Raw genomic sequence first — 19,483 nt, forward strand, 5'->3', positions numbered from 1 at the left:
CGTGGGAAAATCCCAAAGAACTTTCCCACGCTGTGTAAAATGACACAGAACACTCTGGTTGGTTTGAAATCCACCAATCAATCAGAGTGCTGTGACAGGTAAATGTAGATACTTACCTGTCAGTCTCTTCATTTACCTGTCAGAGCACTCTGATTGGATGGCTTAAGCCCACCAATCAGAGTGCTCTGAGCCTAATTGCAGGGCGGGGCAAGGCTTTATAAGCCTTCACCCGCCCAGCAGAGCTCCGTCTGCACGGAGCCCTCCATGGGTGAAGATGGATTTTTTTTTTTTTTTTATAATTGCGTTGGTTATTATGGTTTTTTATTTGCCCTTTTTTAGGGCTGAAAAAAGAAGATTTTAGAAGAAAGAAAATATCGAATGGTAAGTGTTTTTTTTTTTTTTTACAGGTACTTAGTTAAATGTCCCCCTCTCATTAGTTTTTAGGGTGGGGGGAAGTAGGTAGGGGATACTTTTTTTGGGGGGGGAGGGGGTGACTAGGGGTTTGGAGACCCCTAGTCACCTGGGGGGGCATTTTTTTAGGGCCCCCACCCGCCGCTCGGGGGAGGACCTTAGGTCTCCCCCCTTATTAGTATTTAGGGCACCCACCCACTGCTGAGGGGTGGGGGCCAGGGGCGAGGGAACTAGGTCCCCCTCCTTATTACAATTTAGGGCCCTCACCCGCCGCTCAGGGGTGGGAGCCAGGGGGGAGGACATTGGGTCCCTCCCTTATTAGTATTTAGGGCCCCCACCTGCCGCTCAGGGGTGGGGGCCAGAGGAAGGACACTAGGTACCCCCCCTTATTAGTATTTAGGGCCCCCACAGGCCGCTGAGGGGTGGGGGCCAGGGGGGAGGTCACTAGGTCCCCCCCATTCCAATTTAGGGCCCCCACCCGCCGCTCAGGGGTGGGGGCCAGGGGGGAGGACCTTAGGTCCCCCCTTATTAGTATTTAGGGCCCCCACCCGCCGCTGAGGGGTGGGGGCCAGGGGGGAGGACACTAGGTCCCTCCCCTTATTCTTGTTTAGGGCCCCCACCCACTGCTACTTTACAATATTTCCTGGTGAGTGGACAGAGAAACACCCAACGTTTTGGCTTTGGAGCCTTTTTCAAGCGTAAATTCTAGTTACAACAGTATAGGCTTTTATAGACATGTAAGCAATTAAAAACTGCGGTAATACCTCCCCTTGTAACACCCACACGAGGCCCACAGTGATTAGACACACCTGAGATGCCTAGAAATGCCGTAATGTGCTTAACCACTTGGTTGGAGACAACGTTCTGTTGCTATGGCAACAGGACACTTCTCCCCCAAACGTACATATCCTGGAATGACCATATTGATGATATATCTCCGGATTAATCCCAGATGTAAACACAGATAATAAAAATAAATAATTCATGTGCCACAATAAACATGTGTATCACTGTTTTAAATACTGGTGCCACCTGTGGCCAAAAAGGCGCAACGCACATACAGGTGATACTCAAAAAATTAGAATATCGTTCAAAAGTTAATTTATTTCAGTAATGCAACATAAAAGGCAAAACTAATATTTGAGATAGACGCATTACATGCAAAGCAAGATAGTTCAAGCAGTGATTTGTCATAAGCGCGATGATTATGGCTTACAGCTCATGAAAACCAAATCCACAATCTCTGTAAATAAGAATATTGTGAAAAGGTGCAATATTCTAGGCTCACAGTGTCCCACTCTAATCAGCTAAGTAAGCCATAACACCTGCAAAGGGTTTCTGAGCCTTAAAATGGTCTCTCAGTCTGGTTCAGTAGGAATCACAATTATGGGGAAGACTGCTGACACACACAGACGAATCCTGGACATGGGCTTCAGATGTCGTATTCCTCTTGTGAAGCCGCTCCTGAACAACAAACAACGTCAGAAGCGTCTTACCTGGTCTGTTGCTCAGTGGTCCAAAGTCCTCTTTTCTGATGAGAGCAACTTTTGCATTTCATTTGGAAACCAAGGACCCAGAGTCTGGAGGAAGAATGGAGAGGCACACACTGCAAGATGCTTGAAGTCCAGTGTGAAGTTTCCACAGTCTGTGTTGATTTGGAGAGCCATGTCATCTGCTGGTGTTGGTCCACTATGCTTCATTAAGTCCATGGTCAACGTAACCATCTACAAGGAGATTTTGGAGCTCTTCATGCTTCCTTCCGCAGACCAGCTTTATGGGGATGCTGACTTCATTTTCCAGCAGGACTTGGCACCTGCCCACACTGCCAAAAGTACCAAAGCCTGGTTCAATGACCGTGGGATTACTGTGCTTGATTGGCCAGCAAACTCGCCTGACTTGAACCCCATAGAGAATCTATGGGGCATTGCCAAGAGAAAGATGAGAGACAGGAGACCGAACAATGCAGAAGAGCAAGGCCGCTATTGAAGCATCCTGGTCTTCTATAACACCTCAGTAGTGCCATGGGCTGATAGCTTCCATGCCACGCCGCATTGAGGAAGTAATTGCTGCAATAGGGGCCCAAACCAAGAACTGAGTCCATATGCATGCTTTTCAGAGGTCCGATATTGTTCTATGTACACTCCTTGTTTTATTGATTGCATGTAATATTCTAATTTACTGAGATTGTGGATTTGGGGTTTTCATGAGCTGTAAGCCATAATCATCGCAATTATGACAAATCACGGCTTGAACTATCTTGCTTTGCATGTAATGCGTCTATCTCATATATTAGTTTCCCCTTTTACGTTGCATTACTGAAATAAATGAACTTTTGCACAATATTCTAATTTTTTGAGTATCACCTGTATATCTGCTGGCATCCTCATAATCCCGGAGGTATGTTCCACCCAGCATCAATCGCTACAATGGAGCTGCCTATTCCTACACCTTTAAACCCATGTGTCATCACCTGAGTAACACTCAACCTCTAAGGACCTGTAGGAAATATAAACCACTCAAGACACTTTATAATAGAGCAAAAAAGTGGGAAAACACTCAGAATACGTGAAATAGATAAAGATTTAAAATTACAACAACCTGGATTCAGGTAAAATATTCGTAGATGTGGTCTGTATAAAAAAATCAAACAGCTAACATAGCGTAAAATAGTATAAAGAATTATTTTAGATAAATCTAAATATAGGTACACTCACAAACGAACGTATGATCAGGCTTGTCACCCTCTCAGGGGTAATATGATGGATAAAGGCTTAATCTTTATCTATTTCACGTATTCTGGGTGTTTTTCCACTTTTTTGCTCTATTATATATTTCTCTAGGTGGTTGTGAAGTACACCTGGGATTACTCCCAATTATAAGTTTCTATATCTTTAGTGATTATACTATTTTCTGTTTTTTACAAGACACTTTATAGCCTCATCTGTACTAGCCTGGTATGAGCCCTACAGGACTCATTGTATTATGATGCTTGTCAGTCACCTGTATCCAGGTTCTGAAGCATCAAACAGGGGAATGTGGTAGATGATCTCAGAAATGCCTCAAAGCCATATGACCACATATGGGACAAGGATGCATGTACATGAAGCTAAGAATGTTCATACACAGTAAAGTAGGAAATTAATAATAGACCTATACAGAGACAGAAATAATATTAAAACTAAAACCTTTTTTAAAATGGTCAATGTTGATGGATATATTGATACATCTAGCTGCCATTACAGTCAGTGGCTTCAGAATATAACCAAGGGACAGATAATACCCCTATATAGGAATTGTAGTGATACGGATGTCTTGGATGAACAAGCATTATTCCTGAAAACCAGATTAAAAGAAAAAAGTATGAAACATGCAAAATTGATAAATGCATAAAGGACATCAAGTTAAAATGTTTTTATAAATCTTGTTCCCAGAAAAAGGTTAATTGTGAGACTGGAGAGAAAAATATTCCTTTAATTTTAGACTATAACAAAAATTTGAAACAGATCAAACATATTAGTAATACATATTGGTATATTTTAAAAAGTGATCCTTTTAAAAAAAAAAATATCTAATTGGAGAAAGACCACGCAAATTTATAGAGGGGCTAAGAACTGAAAGGCCAGTTATATTAAAGACGATAAAAGAACAAAAGCATTTTGGTCTAGATAAAGGTTTTTATCTGTGTAAATCATGTTCAGTATGTAAAAAAAACATATTTTAAGATGTTAAACTTAAACATCTTATTAAGATTAAGAGAAATGCATGGATTAACTGTTTTTCCACTAATAGGACTTTTCAAATAAAACAAGTTCTTACTTGCCAATCCTCTGTCATATACCTCATCTGGTGCCCATGTGGACTGCAATATAAAGGGATGACAACTAGGGCCTTTAAGAAAAGGATAGCAGAACACATGGGTAATATCCAGAGGGGTATATGAAACATAGTGTTTCAGCTCACTTCGCAGAGAAATACAATAGTGATCCCTCCCTATTATCATATATGGTGATATTTAAAAGACAAAAACATGGGAGAGGAGAAGATAATTTTAAACAATTCGCAAGAGTTGAAAGTGAATGGATTTTCAACGTAAACACACTCTTTCTGAGTGGTCTTAATTTAGATTTAGAATTTGCAAATTTTTTTGTAGATATACAATTTTTAATGAATATACTATTTTTAGAAATATACCATTTATTTTTTGTATAAATTGGTAATGTATAAAAAGAATAGATTAATATATATTTGTATATTCTCTTCATTTTTACACTCTCTCCATTGTCTCTGCCTTATTACATTATTGATACTATTTGTGTATTTTATGTATTATGTTTTTTAAAAGAGTTTATATGCATTAGAAATCCAACAGAAATCCCAATAGTCCCTAGAGTATAGGGTGACTAATTAGGGAAGGTAACATTTCTGCCCCTGAGGACGGCGTAGTTATACGCCGAAACGCGCATCGGGCCTTCTCTTTTCTCACTTTTTGTTCACATGTAGGGAGCACTATGTGTGTGTGTTTTTGTGGTTATTAGGGACATTTGGTGCAGGTATGCACTAGCTCTGTGCGGTGCCAAGGTAAATAGGGACTTGTGGAGGTGCTGACCTTTATTAGCATTACAGTTTACCCTCATAAGCTGGAATTCTTTTTTATTTGCTGTGGGTTATCTTTGCACCCCATGCCCTTGATCCTCTAGGTATATGGTGTGAGGGGTAGGTAGAGTCCTATCATAGGACCCTAGTCTAGCATTTGGAGACTTTAGCCTAGGCAGGATGTTTTCCCATAAGCAATCCTAGGAGCTATGCTCTCATTCATTAGCTTGGCACAGTCTGGTACTCCCTTTTCCCTCCCCTCCTATCTTATTTTATTTACCTGCTGATGCATTTAGAAGCAAGGAACCACTATGGGGATTAGGTTTTCCCCAAGCTATGCAAACTTATTAATGGCAGACAGGGAGTCACAAGCTTTTTGAGGTGACCACGCTTAGAAGGCAAACCTAGTCTCATATTTTCGTTATATCAATGACCTATTTTTTATCTGGGATGGTTCTGAGGAATCTCTTAATATCTTCTTCGGTCATCTTAACAATAAAGGAATCATTCTCACTTCCGACTACCGAGGAAGCTATTAATTTTTAAACATTCATATTTTTATCAACAACGGGGAGATCAATACCAAAACTTTTTTATAGAAGTGTGTACAAACACTGTCATCAACAGAAAAAGTTGCCACTACAAACCATGACCCTCGGTACCCTATCTCTTCCCTCCTTTACCATATCTCTCTTTTTCAGTATTTCCACATTAATATAATAGTTCCTTCTTCTTGACATAGTCTTTATGCATTATTTTAATTTGCATTTCGGCTTTAGACTTATTAGTCATATTCCTCTTCTTCTTTTATCCGCCCTCTCCTCTGAATCCCACCCACGCTACTCAAGGGCTGATTATGACGCATCCAGCATCCCACCCTTTTTTCCTCTACACTACATTTCCCAAGTTTCCTATCTATGTGACGCCCAGTGGTGACGTTAATCCTTCAGTCATGCCCATTTCTATTATTTATTACTCCTTGGCTGTTCAGACCCTCATTTTTCTACCATTTTAACCCTATTTACAATGTTTAACAAAGATTTTAATATATAATAAGTTTATTATTTTAAATGTAATATTGTGCATCATGGTCACGATCATCAATTTTGAATTTTCCATGTATTTTATCCTATATAGGTTTGTGTGTGCCAGGTATTTGCTTGATTACCACTTGAAAAAGCCCATTGTGGGTGAAACGTGTTGTGGACTTATTTTATCACGTTTTTTTGTTGAAATTAAGGTTTTTGGTTACTTTTACTACCAATATTGGTACATATACCTTTTTTTTTTCTTTTTTCTTTTGTTACCTGGCATCCAGTTTTTATCTTTCCAGTGAGGACCTCACCAAGTATCCCTTGTGGGGATTATACCACCTCCGCTGATTATACTGAGCAGGTTATCTGCTCAGACAAATGTGAGTACAATTTATTTATTTTTTACTCCTAGTTGAACACATTTTATACAGAGAGCACTATCTTTGCACCTCTTGTTTTTTTTTTTTTTTTTTTTTGTAAATATCTTTTTATTTAGAATTTGGAATTGCATATAGTTTCATGAAGCGAAAATAACATTGTGGACACGCAGGTCCCGGTATCAGAGTATCAATAGCATATATTCCGGGGTATAGTGGACCCCTTCCGACATGTCAGGATTCAGCATTGTTGGACTCGCAGGTCCAGTTAATAAAGAATATGCAACATATAAACTGAGGGTACACACTACCCCTATCAACTGTACTTATTTCAACATTGGTGGACTCGCAGGTCCCTTTAGCTTGCATAGGCATAGAGTAAGGCATATCTCCGGCTTCCCCTTACATTTGCAGTGATTATGTTATTAGCTGACTCTGGGATTTCAGGGATGTACAGCCGGGGTCTCCCGGTCCACGGGTGGGTGCCCCTCTCTTCGTGATGTGGAGGAGAGGGGGTAGAGGGGGGGGGAGGAGGGGGGGAGATTCTGTTTGTCGGGATCGGCTGATGACTAAGGGAATCTCGGGATGTCGTCCCTATCTCACGTCTTCAGTCAGTCCCCATTCCCCGTTATCTCTCTGCGATGTGGGCTCAGTGTAGCTCATCAGTGTATCTGCCTCCCCCTATGCTGATTTGATACGAAGCACTTTTCCCCACCTAGTAATCAACCTCTGCCTGAAATGCCTAGTTTGTCGTGCTTACTCCTGTCTACCTATGCAATCTAACATAATCCTCTTACATAGTCTGTGCACGCGTCTTCGTCCCCCGGTTCCCGGGGGGGGGGGGAGGGGGGGGCGGGGAGCAGGGAGTCAGGTATGTTGGAGGAGGGGGGGGGGGTCGTGTCTCTGGGTGTGTGTCAATAGTGTCGTCCGTGTTTGTGACGTTTAGCGTATCAAGTCTTGGAAGTCTGGTTTTCCAGTCGTCAGAATCCAATGGGTCCAGATCGTCTGGTATGTCTGTGATTTCCCCTCTGCCTGTAGGGTGAGCTCCTCGAGCGTTCTGAGTTCCTCCATGCGTTGGAACCAGGTTGCCATCGGGGGAGCGTGTTGTTTTTTCCAGAATACTGGAATCAGACTTTTAGCCACATTGAGGATTCTAACCGTGAGGGATTTCTTATATACGGATGCTTTGGTTTTGGTGTGGTGGAGGAGGAGTGCTGCAGGGTCCTTCGGTGGTGGGGTGTCTGTGAATCTCTGAATGATTTTGTGTATGTGTTCCCAGTAGGGTTGGATAATTGGGCATTCCCACCAGATGTGGAGGTAGGTCCCTGTGTGACTTGTGCACCTCCAGCATGTGTCGTCTGTTGTGGGGTCGTATGTGTGTGTTTGGAGCGGGGTGCGGTACCATAGGCTCAATGTTTTATAAGCTGTCTCCTGTGTCCCACTTGACGGAGCGCAGTGGAGTGTGAGTGTGCACATCTTGTCCCATTGGGCTGTTGTGAAGGTGGTGTTAAGTGCTGCTTCCCATTTTCCCATGAAACTTAGGGGTGGTCTTCTCCTCAGTTGCATAAGCATACCATAGAGAATGGAGATGCCCTTCGCCAGGGGATCGGGGTCCATGCAGATACCTTCGAATTCCGTCAATGGTCTGGTGGCGTTATGTGTATGGAATAGTGTTTGCGTGAACATGTGTAGTTGGCGGTACCTAAACTGTAGCATAAATGAGTTGTGTATGTTCCCTGTCATTGCCTCGAGGGTTTTAAGTTGTCCACTGGTGGTCGCGTGGTGGAGTCTCGGGGTCTCTTGTCTCAGGAGTCTAGTTAACGTCTTCGGTTCCTTCCCCGGAGGGAAGTTCTCATTGTGGGTCAGTGGAAGTAGTGGGGATGGTGTGGTGGTGAGTGTCAGTGGTATGGCTAGCCTGTGCCATACCTGCATTGTGGCTTTGATTAGGGGGTGTGGAGCCGCCAGTCGTCTGCCCTGTGGGTGGTCTAGCCAGGGGAGGATCGAGATGGGTTTGCCTATCTGCACCGTCTCTATGTCTTTCCAGGGTTTGGGCACTCCTGTTTTGGTCCATTCTACTACTCGTTGAATATGCGAGGCATAATAGTATCTTTTAAAGTCAGGGAAGGCTAGCCCACCTTTCTCTTTCGGTAGCGTAAGTGTATCATGCTTTATCCGTGCCTTTAGTTTGTGCCAAGCGAATCTAAGGGCCATGGACCTGAGGGAAGTAAAAAAGGCCTCCGGGATGACGCATGGGACCGCCTGGAACAGGTACAACACCCGTGGCAGGATGTTCATCTTGAGTACCCCTATTCTCCCGAACCACGAGAGCCGCACCTGCTCCCAGTCCCGAAAGTCTTTTCGGAAGATGTCAAGTAGCGGTTGAAAATTAGCTGTGTAGAGCTGGGTGAGGTCTCTCGTGATGTTCGTCCCTAAGTATCGCAGGGAGGTGTCTGACCACTGGAACGGGAGTTCCCGCTTCAGGGTTGTGGCTGTGCGTGATGGGATTGAAATATTGAGTATTGTGGATTTAGAGAAATTTATCTTGAAATTCGACAGTACCCCGTACGCGTCGAATTCCTGTAGTATTGCTGGCATTGTAGTTTCTGGTTTGGTGACAAAGAATAGTAAGTCATCAGCATACGCTGCTACTGAGTGCCGCTTCCTCCCTATTACTAGACCTGGTATAAGAGGGTTGTTGCGGATTGAGGTCAAGAATGGTTCCAGGGCTAGTATAAACAGGAGGGGTGAGAGGGGGCAGCCCTGTCTAGTCCCGTTCGTTATCGGGAAGGGGTCGGTGAAGGCTCCGTTTACGCATACGCGCGCCGTTGGTGTGGAGTAGATGGCTCTGATCCAGGACATCATGAATGGGCCCATCCCCAGCTGCTCTAGCACTTGGAACATAAAGTCCCATGATATTCTGTCAAAGGCCTTCTCTGCATCTGTTGAGAGCAGAAGAAGGCCCGTGTCACTGATTGTAGCGGCATGGATCAGGGCAAGTGTCCTAGTCGTATTGTCCCTCGCTTCCCGATGTGGGGTGAAACCCACCTGATCATCGTGGATCAGGTCCGGGAGGTAGGCCTGTAATCTCTGCGATAGTATCTTGGTGAAGAGTTTAATATCGCAGTTGAGCAGAGATATAGGCCGGTAGCTGGCACATGATTCAGGGTCTTTCCCCTCCTTAGGGATTAAACTGATGTTCGCCGCCAGGGACTGCGGTGGAATTTGGGTCCCGTCGCGGATCGCGTTGAGGGCTGCCAAAAGGCGTGGGAGAAGGAGTTCAGAGAAAGATTTATAGTACCTAATCGGGAGTCCGTCCGGACCTGGGCTCTTGCCCTGTTTGGTTTGTTTAAGGGCCCCTGTTAGTTCTTGTAGTGTGATTGGTTCGTCTAGTTCCGTGCTTGCCTCTTGTGTCAGGCTAGTGCCTATGCGTGATTGTAGGTAGTGTGTTATGCGGGCTTTCTTCTCTGCTAGTTCCCTCTCTGTCTGGTGTGATTCTAGTGAGTATAAGTCTGCGTAATAGGTCCGTATGGTGTCGGCCATGTCTCGTGGCATGCTCTGGAGGTGACCCTGTTTGTTCCTGATTTTGGGGATGTATGCTGTCGTTCTCTTTTTGGCAATCATGCGGGCAAGGAGGGCTCCGCATTTGTTGGCGTTAGTATGGAAAAACGCTTTGGAGTGAATGTATGCTCTATGGTAGTTGGTGTTGAGGAGGGAGGAAAGTTCCCTGCGTAGGGCTGTCAGTTGCGCCCCGTCTGATGGGAGGTGGGACTGCTTGTGTGTGTCCTCTAGCTTGCGTATGTCATTCAGTAGGGTGGTGAGTCTGGCGGTTTTTGCTCGTTTAAGGGCAGCTCCTTTAGCTATAAAATGTCCCCTTATCACGCATTTGTGGGCTTCCCACAGGCAGAAGGGAGTGGTGTCAGGTGTGTCGTTCTCCGTGAAGTATTGTGTCAGTCGTGTTTTAGTTTCTGTCTGGGCTACTGGGTCATTTAGAAGGTAGTCGTTTAGCCTCCAGTTATTGCATGTGGGTCTGAATAGCGGGGATGTCAGTGTCAGTTGGACTGGGGCATGATCCGACCAGGTAGCTGTGCCTATTGCGGATCGTCGGATTTCTGTCAGATAGTAGTGTGGTATTAGAAAGTAGTCTATTCTAGAGTACGTTCCATTAGGGGTCGAGTAGAAACTGTAGTCACGGTCGCCTGGATGGGTCGCTCTCCAGCAGTCTACTAGTCGGTGGACGTGTAGGGTTTTGTCAATGTCCTTCAGTATGTGTCGGGGTATTGAGGAGGTGCCTGTTGACGTGTCTAGGTGTGGGTTCAGGGCTACGTTCAAGTCTCCCCCTATAACCAGACAACCCGTGGCGAATTTTGTTATAGCTCTGGTCACGGAGCTTAAGAAACGGTGTTGGCGTCTGTTGGGGGCGTAGAGGCATGCGAACGTGTAGGGTCGGTCCGCTACCATTCCCTTGACACAGACGTAGCGCCCCTGTGTGTCACTGAGGACGTCGGTGAGGTCGAAATGTAGGGATTTGTGTATCAGAATCGCCGTGCCTTTAGTTTTCCCTTCCGGGTTGTTACTGAGGAAGCATTGAGTATATCTATGGTCTGTGAGTTTAGGGGCTTGACCCTCCTTAAAATGTGTCTCCTGGATTAGGACAACATGTGCCCTTTGACTGTGAGATTGTCGGAGCGCTGTGGAACGCTTTTCCGGTACATTCAGGCCTTTTGCGTTAATGGATAGGAGGTTAATCTCCGCTCTCTTGTGAGCGGTGTATGAGTGCGAGGTCATGTCGTCTCCGGGTTGTCTGTTCGTGGGAAGGGGTGGGTAGGTGTGGTTGGGAATGAGAGGGCGTGGGTGACGGGAAGGGTTACGCTACCAGCGTTAGCCTACAGCTGCCCCTCTCCCTCCCGGGTCCCCGGGACGAGAGCTGCGCACTCAAAAAAGCAACAAAATAAACCGTGAACAATTAACTGTTTATCTAACTATACAACCTAATAAGGTAAAGGTGTGGGCTAGGTGGGAGCCGACTCGGCCGTACCAGTCGGTCCAGTCGGGTCCCCCTGCCGTAAACTGTACACCCCCGTCCGGTGGGAGCGTGACCTGTCTCTTCCTTTTCCCCAAAGGTCGATCTCTGTCCAGGGGTCGGGAATCTAGGTGGTATTAGAGTGTGTCCTTCCAGAGGACTGTATTTAGGAAATCTCTGCCTGTCCTATGTCCTCCTTCCTCGCCCCTCTAGGAGATTGTCTTGCCAGCCTCAGCGGTCAGTATCGTGTGGGAGACCCCTCCCTCGGGTGTCCCGTTACTACTAGAGTATCTGGCCTAGTCTGCGTGGCCAGAGTGGTTTTGGGTAGTCTGTGTATTTTGATTGCCCCTCATCGCCCGTCCCCATTCTGGCCCAGGGGTCTGGTAACCATGCGGTTTTGGTCTTGGGGCTCGGGTGGGGATCCCCTCGGTATACCGTGGTATGAGTCCGGGTAGTGGGGGCCCTAGGGGGGGGGGGAAAGGGCAAGAATACGGGGCCTAGTAGCTCAGGTTATGGAGGTGACCTCTCCGGTTTACGAATTCAGGGGGCGGGGGGGGAACCATCTCTCCCTTCTACTTCCACCCTCCAGATCCCCCTCCCCAAACAGCCAAGATGCCCCATTGGTCAGTCCAGGCCCCGGTAGTCCCATTTCAAAAAGAGTCCCCGATATAGATCAAGTCCCCTACATGTTCCCCTGCACCCTCCCCCCACCCCAGAAATACAGCAAGGGCCGAAGGAAAAAAAAAAAAAAAAGAGAAAAAACAAAGAACAGTGTCCCTATGTAATGTCTGTGTGTTTGTGTGGCTTAGGGCCCAGTTGGTTGCGGTTATAGTTACGTGTTCCGCCGGCCCCTCTTCGTCTTCATGGTCGCTTGACGCGGCTAGTGGATCGCACCGGCCGGTCTCGCAGTTTCTGTCCGGGTCCTCTGCCGGCGCTGTGATTGTGGCTGTCCCCGTAGTGGTGGCGGAGGGCTGTTATAGTAGTCGAGTGGGTACGGCCAGTTCATCTGTAGCGGGGGCAAATGGAGTTCGTCTGTGAGATCTTTCAGATCTTGTGCAGTACGGATCTGTCTAGGGCCGCCGGTAGTACTGGCAATAAGGACTGTCGGGAATGTCCATCTGTACCTAACGTTCTGGTTGGCCAGAGCTCTGGTCAGTGGTTTCAAAGCTCTGCGATATCCCAAGGTGGCAGGGCAAAGGTCTGGAAACAGTTGAAGCTGTTGTCCGTTGTGTGTGATTTCTCTTCTGTTGCGGGCCACGTGCAGGATCTCTTCTTTCAGGGCATAAACTTCCAGGCAGCAAATCACATCCCTTGGCGGGGCCTCTGGTGGGCCTCTGGGTCTAAGCGCCCTGTGTGCCCTGACAAATGTTATGGGGGCGGTCCAGTAGGCCATTAAATATGGTCGTGAGCAGGCCCGTTAACTGCGCGGGGGTCTCGTCCCCTTCTTGTAGGCCCCTTATCCGTATGTTATTTCTGCGGCCCCTATTGCCCAGGTCCTCTATATGTCGTGCCATGGCCTGCATTTGGGTCATTTGGATAGCTTGGGTCTTTGTCTGGGAGGTTTGCGCTTCTGTCAATTTATCATGGTCTGCCTCTATTTGGGCCATGCGGTCCGCCATACCTTGTATGTCTGCCCTCATTAATTGAAGGTCTGCCCTGATGGATGCCTGAAGGGCCGTGTTGGCGCTCGCCAGGTCTGCCCGGGTGGGTAACTCTTTCAGGAGGCTTAGCCAGTCCGGTGGTGGGGCTGCCATGTGGTCTCCTCTCTCTGGAGATTGCGAGGTGGGAGTAGAGGCTTCAGACTGCGTGTAGGCCTCCGAGGCCGCCCGGGAGGTCGGGTCCGGTGTCGCGGCCAGAAACTGCCGCATAGAGGCATGCATCTGTGTTTGGCGAGTCCCCGAGGGTCTGGGGGTACTCCCTGCTTTAGAGTGCTTTCCCATAACGGGGTGAGGCGGCGGATTGTAAGCTGTTTTCGGGCTTGGTCGGAGGAGCTAAAGATTTATGCGGCCATTCCGTTCCGCTGCCAGGCCACGCCCCCCTGCACCTCTTGTTTTTATGTTTTTCACATATAATCTGCTGACAAGACACGTGCTGGTCTTCCACCATATCCCTGAAGTAGGGCAATAAATCCACTGCAAGCGCTTTATACTAGAGCTGGTTTTAGCTCTATCGCATGTGAGTAGGCCATTTTGGATTTCTTTTTACTCAAGCTATTATCATATTTTATATATATTGCACTTTTGGAGTTTTTTTTCTTTTATTTATGTCTCTGGATTATGAACACCTGAAAGGTATTGTGGTGGAATCTCGGTAAAAATAAATTTAGTAGGCCGAGATTACCACGTGGCATGTGTACGTGCACATACTGGTGTATCGGTCGGTTGGTTGCACGTGGCAAAGATACGATCAGTAGCGTACGGAGCATGTGCGAGAATACCGTATATAGTATTCCCCTCCTCCATTGTGCTGGACAAGCCATGCGGTCAAGCAGGAAGTTAGTTCTTGTTCGTTTTGATTGGTTAGGAGAATGTGCGGGTGGAGCTTATTATGGGAGGAGTTATGTGCCTATATAAGGAGCCTGCACTATTGTCCGGGGCTCAGAACTTGTTGTATTTTGGTGACATTAGTCCATCTGAGTCCCGATCGGTGAACCGAATAAAGCATCTCTTCCTTCCTGAAGAAACCTGTGTCCATCTCTCTGTGCTTGGCTTCCGTCAGTTTCTCCGGTATCATTTGGTGCATTGGCCGGGTAGCTCATTGTTCAACGGTAGCTGAGAAGCAGAGGCGTGAGACGGTCTATCTTTGCCCACGTTCTCTACGGCTGCACCCCTGAACTTCTGCGTGGACCTCCCTTCGTCTCGGCGCCACTGGTCTGTTGTCCAGGAGATAATCGGCCTCTACGTAGTAAGTGCTGGGGTGTCTCCGTCGATGAGTGTGAACTCAGGTTCAGGAACGAGGAGGTAAGACGACCGCTGTTTTAGACGGCGGACCCACTAGGGGTTATACCGATTGTGCGGTAAGCCCGTAAGGGGTTTGAATTGTGTACGGAATCTGCCCCCTCCAGTGGAGGGAAGGAGCGAAGGCGCACCGCTCAATTGAACGCTCTTCAGGGCCGTCTTTAACGCGGGGCAAACGGGGCAGCTGCCCCGGGCCCAGTTGCTCCTGGGGGGCCCAGAGCAGCTGCTCCGTGGGCCCCGCGATTTGCGCAGCCCCTTGGACCCGGCGGTGCGGCTGCACAGAGCCGCACCGGCCCGCACGCTGAGGAGGCTCCCCGGGTGGCTCATGCACTAAGGGCCACCCGGGGAGCATGTGTGAGCAGGGGCCCGGTCTGGCGCTGTGACGCTTAAACAGCGCGACCGGGCCCCTTCCTGTACCGGCTGGGAGGAAGTGACATCATCACTTCCTCTCGACGGAGAGCACAGCCGCGCGGGAGGAGAATGGCAGGGAGGGGAGTTCCAGAGGAGAACTCCCATCTGCCTCAGCCTGCCACTGTACCCCAGGGAAACCACCCTCCAGGAAAAGGTAAGAACCTGGAGGGTGGCTTAATGTATGCTTGTGTGTAAGTATGTCTGTGTGTGTCAGTATGTCTGTCTGTCTGTCTATGTATGTATGTGTGTGTGTATGTCAGTAGGCCTGTGTGTGTCAGTATGTCTGTTTATGTGTATGTCAGTATGCCTGTGTGTGTGTGTGTCAATACTTCTGTCAGTGTATGTGTCTGTGTGTGTCAGTGTATGTGTCTGTGTGTGTCAATGTATGTGTCTGTGTGTGTGTCAGTATATGTGTCTGTGTGTGTATGTGTGTGTCTGTGTGTGTGTCAGTATATGTGTCTGTGTGTGTCAGTGTATGTGTCTGTGTGTGTCAGTGTATGTGTCTGTGTGTGTGTCAGTATATGTGTCTGTGTGTGTGTCAGTATATGTGTCTGTGTGTGTATGTATGTCTGTGTGTGTCAATACGTCTGTCAGTGTATGTGTCTGTGTGTGTCAGTATATCTGTCAGTGTATGTGTCTGTGTGTGTATGTATGTCTGTGTGTGTGTGTGTGTGTCAATACGTCTGTCAGTGTATGTGTCTGTGTGTGTCAGTATATCTGTCAGTGTATGTGCCTGTGTGTGTATGTATGTATGTCTGTGTGTGTGTCAGTATGTCTGCCAGTGTATGTGTGTGTCAGTATGTATCTGTGAATGTTTTAATGTCTGTCTGTGTGTATGTGCCAGTACGTCTGTCTATGTGTATGTCAGTATGCCTGTGTGTGTGTCAGTATGCCTGTGTGTGTGTCAGTATGCCTGTGTGTGTGTCAATACGTCTGTCAGTGTATGTGTCTGTGTCTGCCAGTGTATGTGTCTGTGTGTGTATGTATGTCTGTGTGTGTGTGTCAGTATGTCTGCCAGTATATATTTGTGTGTCAGTGTGTAGCTGTGAATGTTTTAATGTCTGTCTGTGTCTGTATGTGCCAGTACGTCTGTCAGTGTGATTGCGCATTGGGCGTAATTGGGGGGAGGGATAGGAGGGGCAGGGCCCAGGGGGCCCAAGAAAATGCATTGCCCAGGGTCCTAATCATACTATAGACGGCCCTGACGCTCTTTAGTAAGACCGTTTAATTTGGTATGGAGTCAGGCGGGGTCCTGTGTAAATAGCCCTAGCCGGACACCGGTGTCTTGTCTAGACTAGCGTTCTAGGGTGTATATTACGTTCGCTAGGTCGGAGGGACCGGGAGACTAAGCGGCGCCTGTGTAAATTTGGTTCGCTAGCTCTCAACCTATCTTGGCTAAGTGGGAAGGTGTGTAAATTTGGAACCCACTAAACTTTTGATAGAGTAGATAGACTAAGAGGGTACTGTTGTAAATTTCGCCCTCTAGTTCGCTATATGTGGTGCTTGGGCAGTGTGGCTAACCAAAACTGATGTAGATAGTTTTAGGTAGTCCATCAAGGTACTGGCCAATAGATTAGTTGGGATTGTATATGTGTTAAAGATTGTTTTAGTAGCGTGTATATCTTGCTAGATAGCGTGAGCTCTGCCGTCTAGCGAGAGTGTGAATAGTGTGTATCTGTATGATAGCGCACGGTACCATAACCCTGTATAATTACTGCACTGTATATAAGTACTAATAATTGTCGTTTATATTGCATGTCTAACACCATAATCACTTACTAATTGTGCTGTGACCTTAAATTGTACTTTGACCTATGCTAACCGTACTGTAACTGCTGTTTGTAAAGACGATGTTACTGGGGTATGTTATAGACGGGTAAGTCATATATAGGGAATTATAGCGTGGGTGACTGTATAGTTTCGCCAAAGGGCATAGTATCTATTATTTAGTGACTGGTGTAACAGCTGTGTGTGTACGGGAATTCCCTGATTGTTTTTGTTGTGTGCGTTTCACTTAGTAACTGTACCACGTGGTGCTGTTGCCGAGGAAACGGGTGTGACCGTTGATAGAGTGTGTGTATAGTATTCGTTGGAAACGACGCTCCATTGTTAAGTATCCCTTAGGATGCATGTTAAAGAATTTTAAAAAGGGATTTACAAAATGTGATTTTGGGGTAAAAATGTCTCCAGCACGCTTGATAACATTATGTACTAGGGAATGGCCTACTTTGGTTGCCGCATGGCCACCACGTGGCAGTTTAGATCCTAATCTGGTACAGCGTGTACGCGTGGCTGTATCGGGTAGGCCTGAACTTTACGGCCAGTTTCCATACATTGACTGTTGGAGGCAGGCCGTAAACGACTCGCCAAGATGGATCCGAATATGCCACGAGGAGCAATGTCGCCTCATGGTGGCCAGGACTCGTTTGTCCACTAGGGCCATGATTACGCCCATTTTGGACACGCCCCCTGAGTCAGAGATCCCTATGCCGCCCCCTTACTCCTCCTCCACAGGAAGAGGAAGAGGAAGTGCTACTGGAAATGTTACACCCCTTTCCCCGTTGTCCCCATCTACTCCTCTACTTCAGTGTCCAGCCCCCTTGTTACAAAACCTCCCCTTCCGGTACCTACTTCCGTTAACCCCACATATCCTGATTTGGCGCCATATCAAGTTTCCGGTCAGGCTCCCCCTAGCCCGGCCCGGAATATTTTATTCACCAACCTTCCCCATAGTAAAGCTTCCCCATCCCCATGCCTTACTACCCCTCGACTGGAACCCCTAACCAACGCATCTCAACGAAGCCCTATACTAACCCGACAACTGACCGGTACTCTCAGACCCCGACATTACCAAATGCCACTTCGTTTGACTCCCGGCACAGCACATCTTAATGATGAAGGCTGTAACGGATCACCTGGCACCCCGACTTGGTACCTCCGTTAATGGATGCTCCTAGTGCTTCCTGAGGACTCCAAGCACTCTGGCAGACACCGAATCCGAGAAACCTTTTAAATTCTCCCAAGCATATGAATGCTGTAGACCATTGAATAGGAACCATACGAATAGGCTTGTACTCCTAGCAGTCAACTGGAACAGCATGCAATAAATTCTTCCCCCCAATAATGAGACGACACATCACTTTGAGGGTAAAACAGGAACTCTGGACTGGCTCATCCAGCCTGGCTTTTATTACAATAATCCACATACAGGCCACACCCAGGGGGAGGCATAAAATAACCAATCACATACATGGTTCAGCCCACACATCCCCTCCCCTCAGATAACATTAAACCCAATTATCCGGTACACTTTTCCAGCCAAGTTCTGGATGTACCCCAAAAACAGGGGGTACACCTTTAAATCCAGTATTGCTGGATAGCCCTTATTCAGGGGGGAAACATATCCAAAATTCAAGTCATTCGGATGAACAGTTCGGGAGATATGGGGTTCCAAAGATTTGACCGACCGCATGGGTAAAGTATCCGAAAACAGTTCCATGCATTTTGGCCCTGCGGTCGGTCACAAACAAGGGAATGAAAACAGACGAATTGCCTGTGTTATAGAGCCTGGAGAGGGTTTGAATGAATTCCCTTGTTTGTGGGGTTCTTTCTACCGAACGGCGGGTCATTCGGTAGTTTCCATACGAATTTCTGGAAGTATGGAGGTCTCAGCGGTGTTTGCCTAGTCAAGTGTCCGATTTTAGTTCCAGACACTCGACAGCAAAACACCGCTGTTCGGTAGTTAAAGATGGCCGCCGCCACGTGTTTGTTTCCCGAATGGCGGCCACCCAGAGGACAAAGAATACATTACATGGATTGCCAATTACCTGTTTGCAACATTGTTGCAAACTGTAATTGGAGGCACACTTATTCCTGGGTGGTCTGGTTGTTCGGTAGTTTCACTCAATATAATGAATGGAGTGATTCTACCGAACAATCAGGTGAATGCTGCATACATATCCCAGGTTAAACTCAACACATAAATACATATGTAATATTAAAGGCAGTATACTGGAATATGCTCCACAGTCTTAAAGGGACAGTAGTCCCAAAAGTCCCAATATGTCCATCGCTGATTTTAAAGGGCCAGTAGCAGCAATATAAAGTACAATATGCCCCAAATAACCCAGGGGCCATAGTCAGCAGGTAGGAGGCTAGCAAACAGGCTTCTCCAGGGCCCAGTGGCGAGGTTGGTTTTGCCACATTTCTCCCCTTTTCCAAACAGACTAACAGGGTACCTGACCTCTTGCCGGTCAGTGCCCTTGTTAGTCCAGCAGCCCACCCACAAAACAGAAACAGCAGTACAGCCCACCCACAATAAATGGTTACTACACCTGAGTAATGGAAAAACTTGTCCAGGTCCAGGTGCCTCACCCCGGCTGTGTGGGGGACTGGTAGGCTGTTTTGGTGGGTTGCTGAGTGGGCAGAGACCAGCGGTACTCTGCCCTGGTGCCAGCACTACTACAGGAGTAGTCTGGTTGGAGCCTGGTTGCTGGAGACCGACTGTCTCCCCTTTAGCTGCGCAGCTCTGCTGCTGGAGACCGACTGTCTCCCCTTGAGTTACACCGCTCTGCTGCTGGAGACCGACTGTCTCCCCTTGAGTTACACAGCTCTGCTGCTGGAGACCGACTGTCTCCCCTTTAGTTACACAGCTCTGCTGCTGGAGACAGACTGTCTCCC

Source organism: Pelobates fuscus, chromosome 1 (genome assembly GCF_036172605.1).
Source record: "Pelobates fuscus isolate aPelFus1 chromosome 1, aPelFus1.pri, whole genome shotgun sequence".
Classification (NCBI taxonomy): domain Eukaryota; kingdom Metazoa; phylum Chordata; class Amphibia; order Anura; family Pelobatidae; genus Pelobates; species Pelobates fuscus.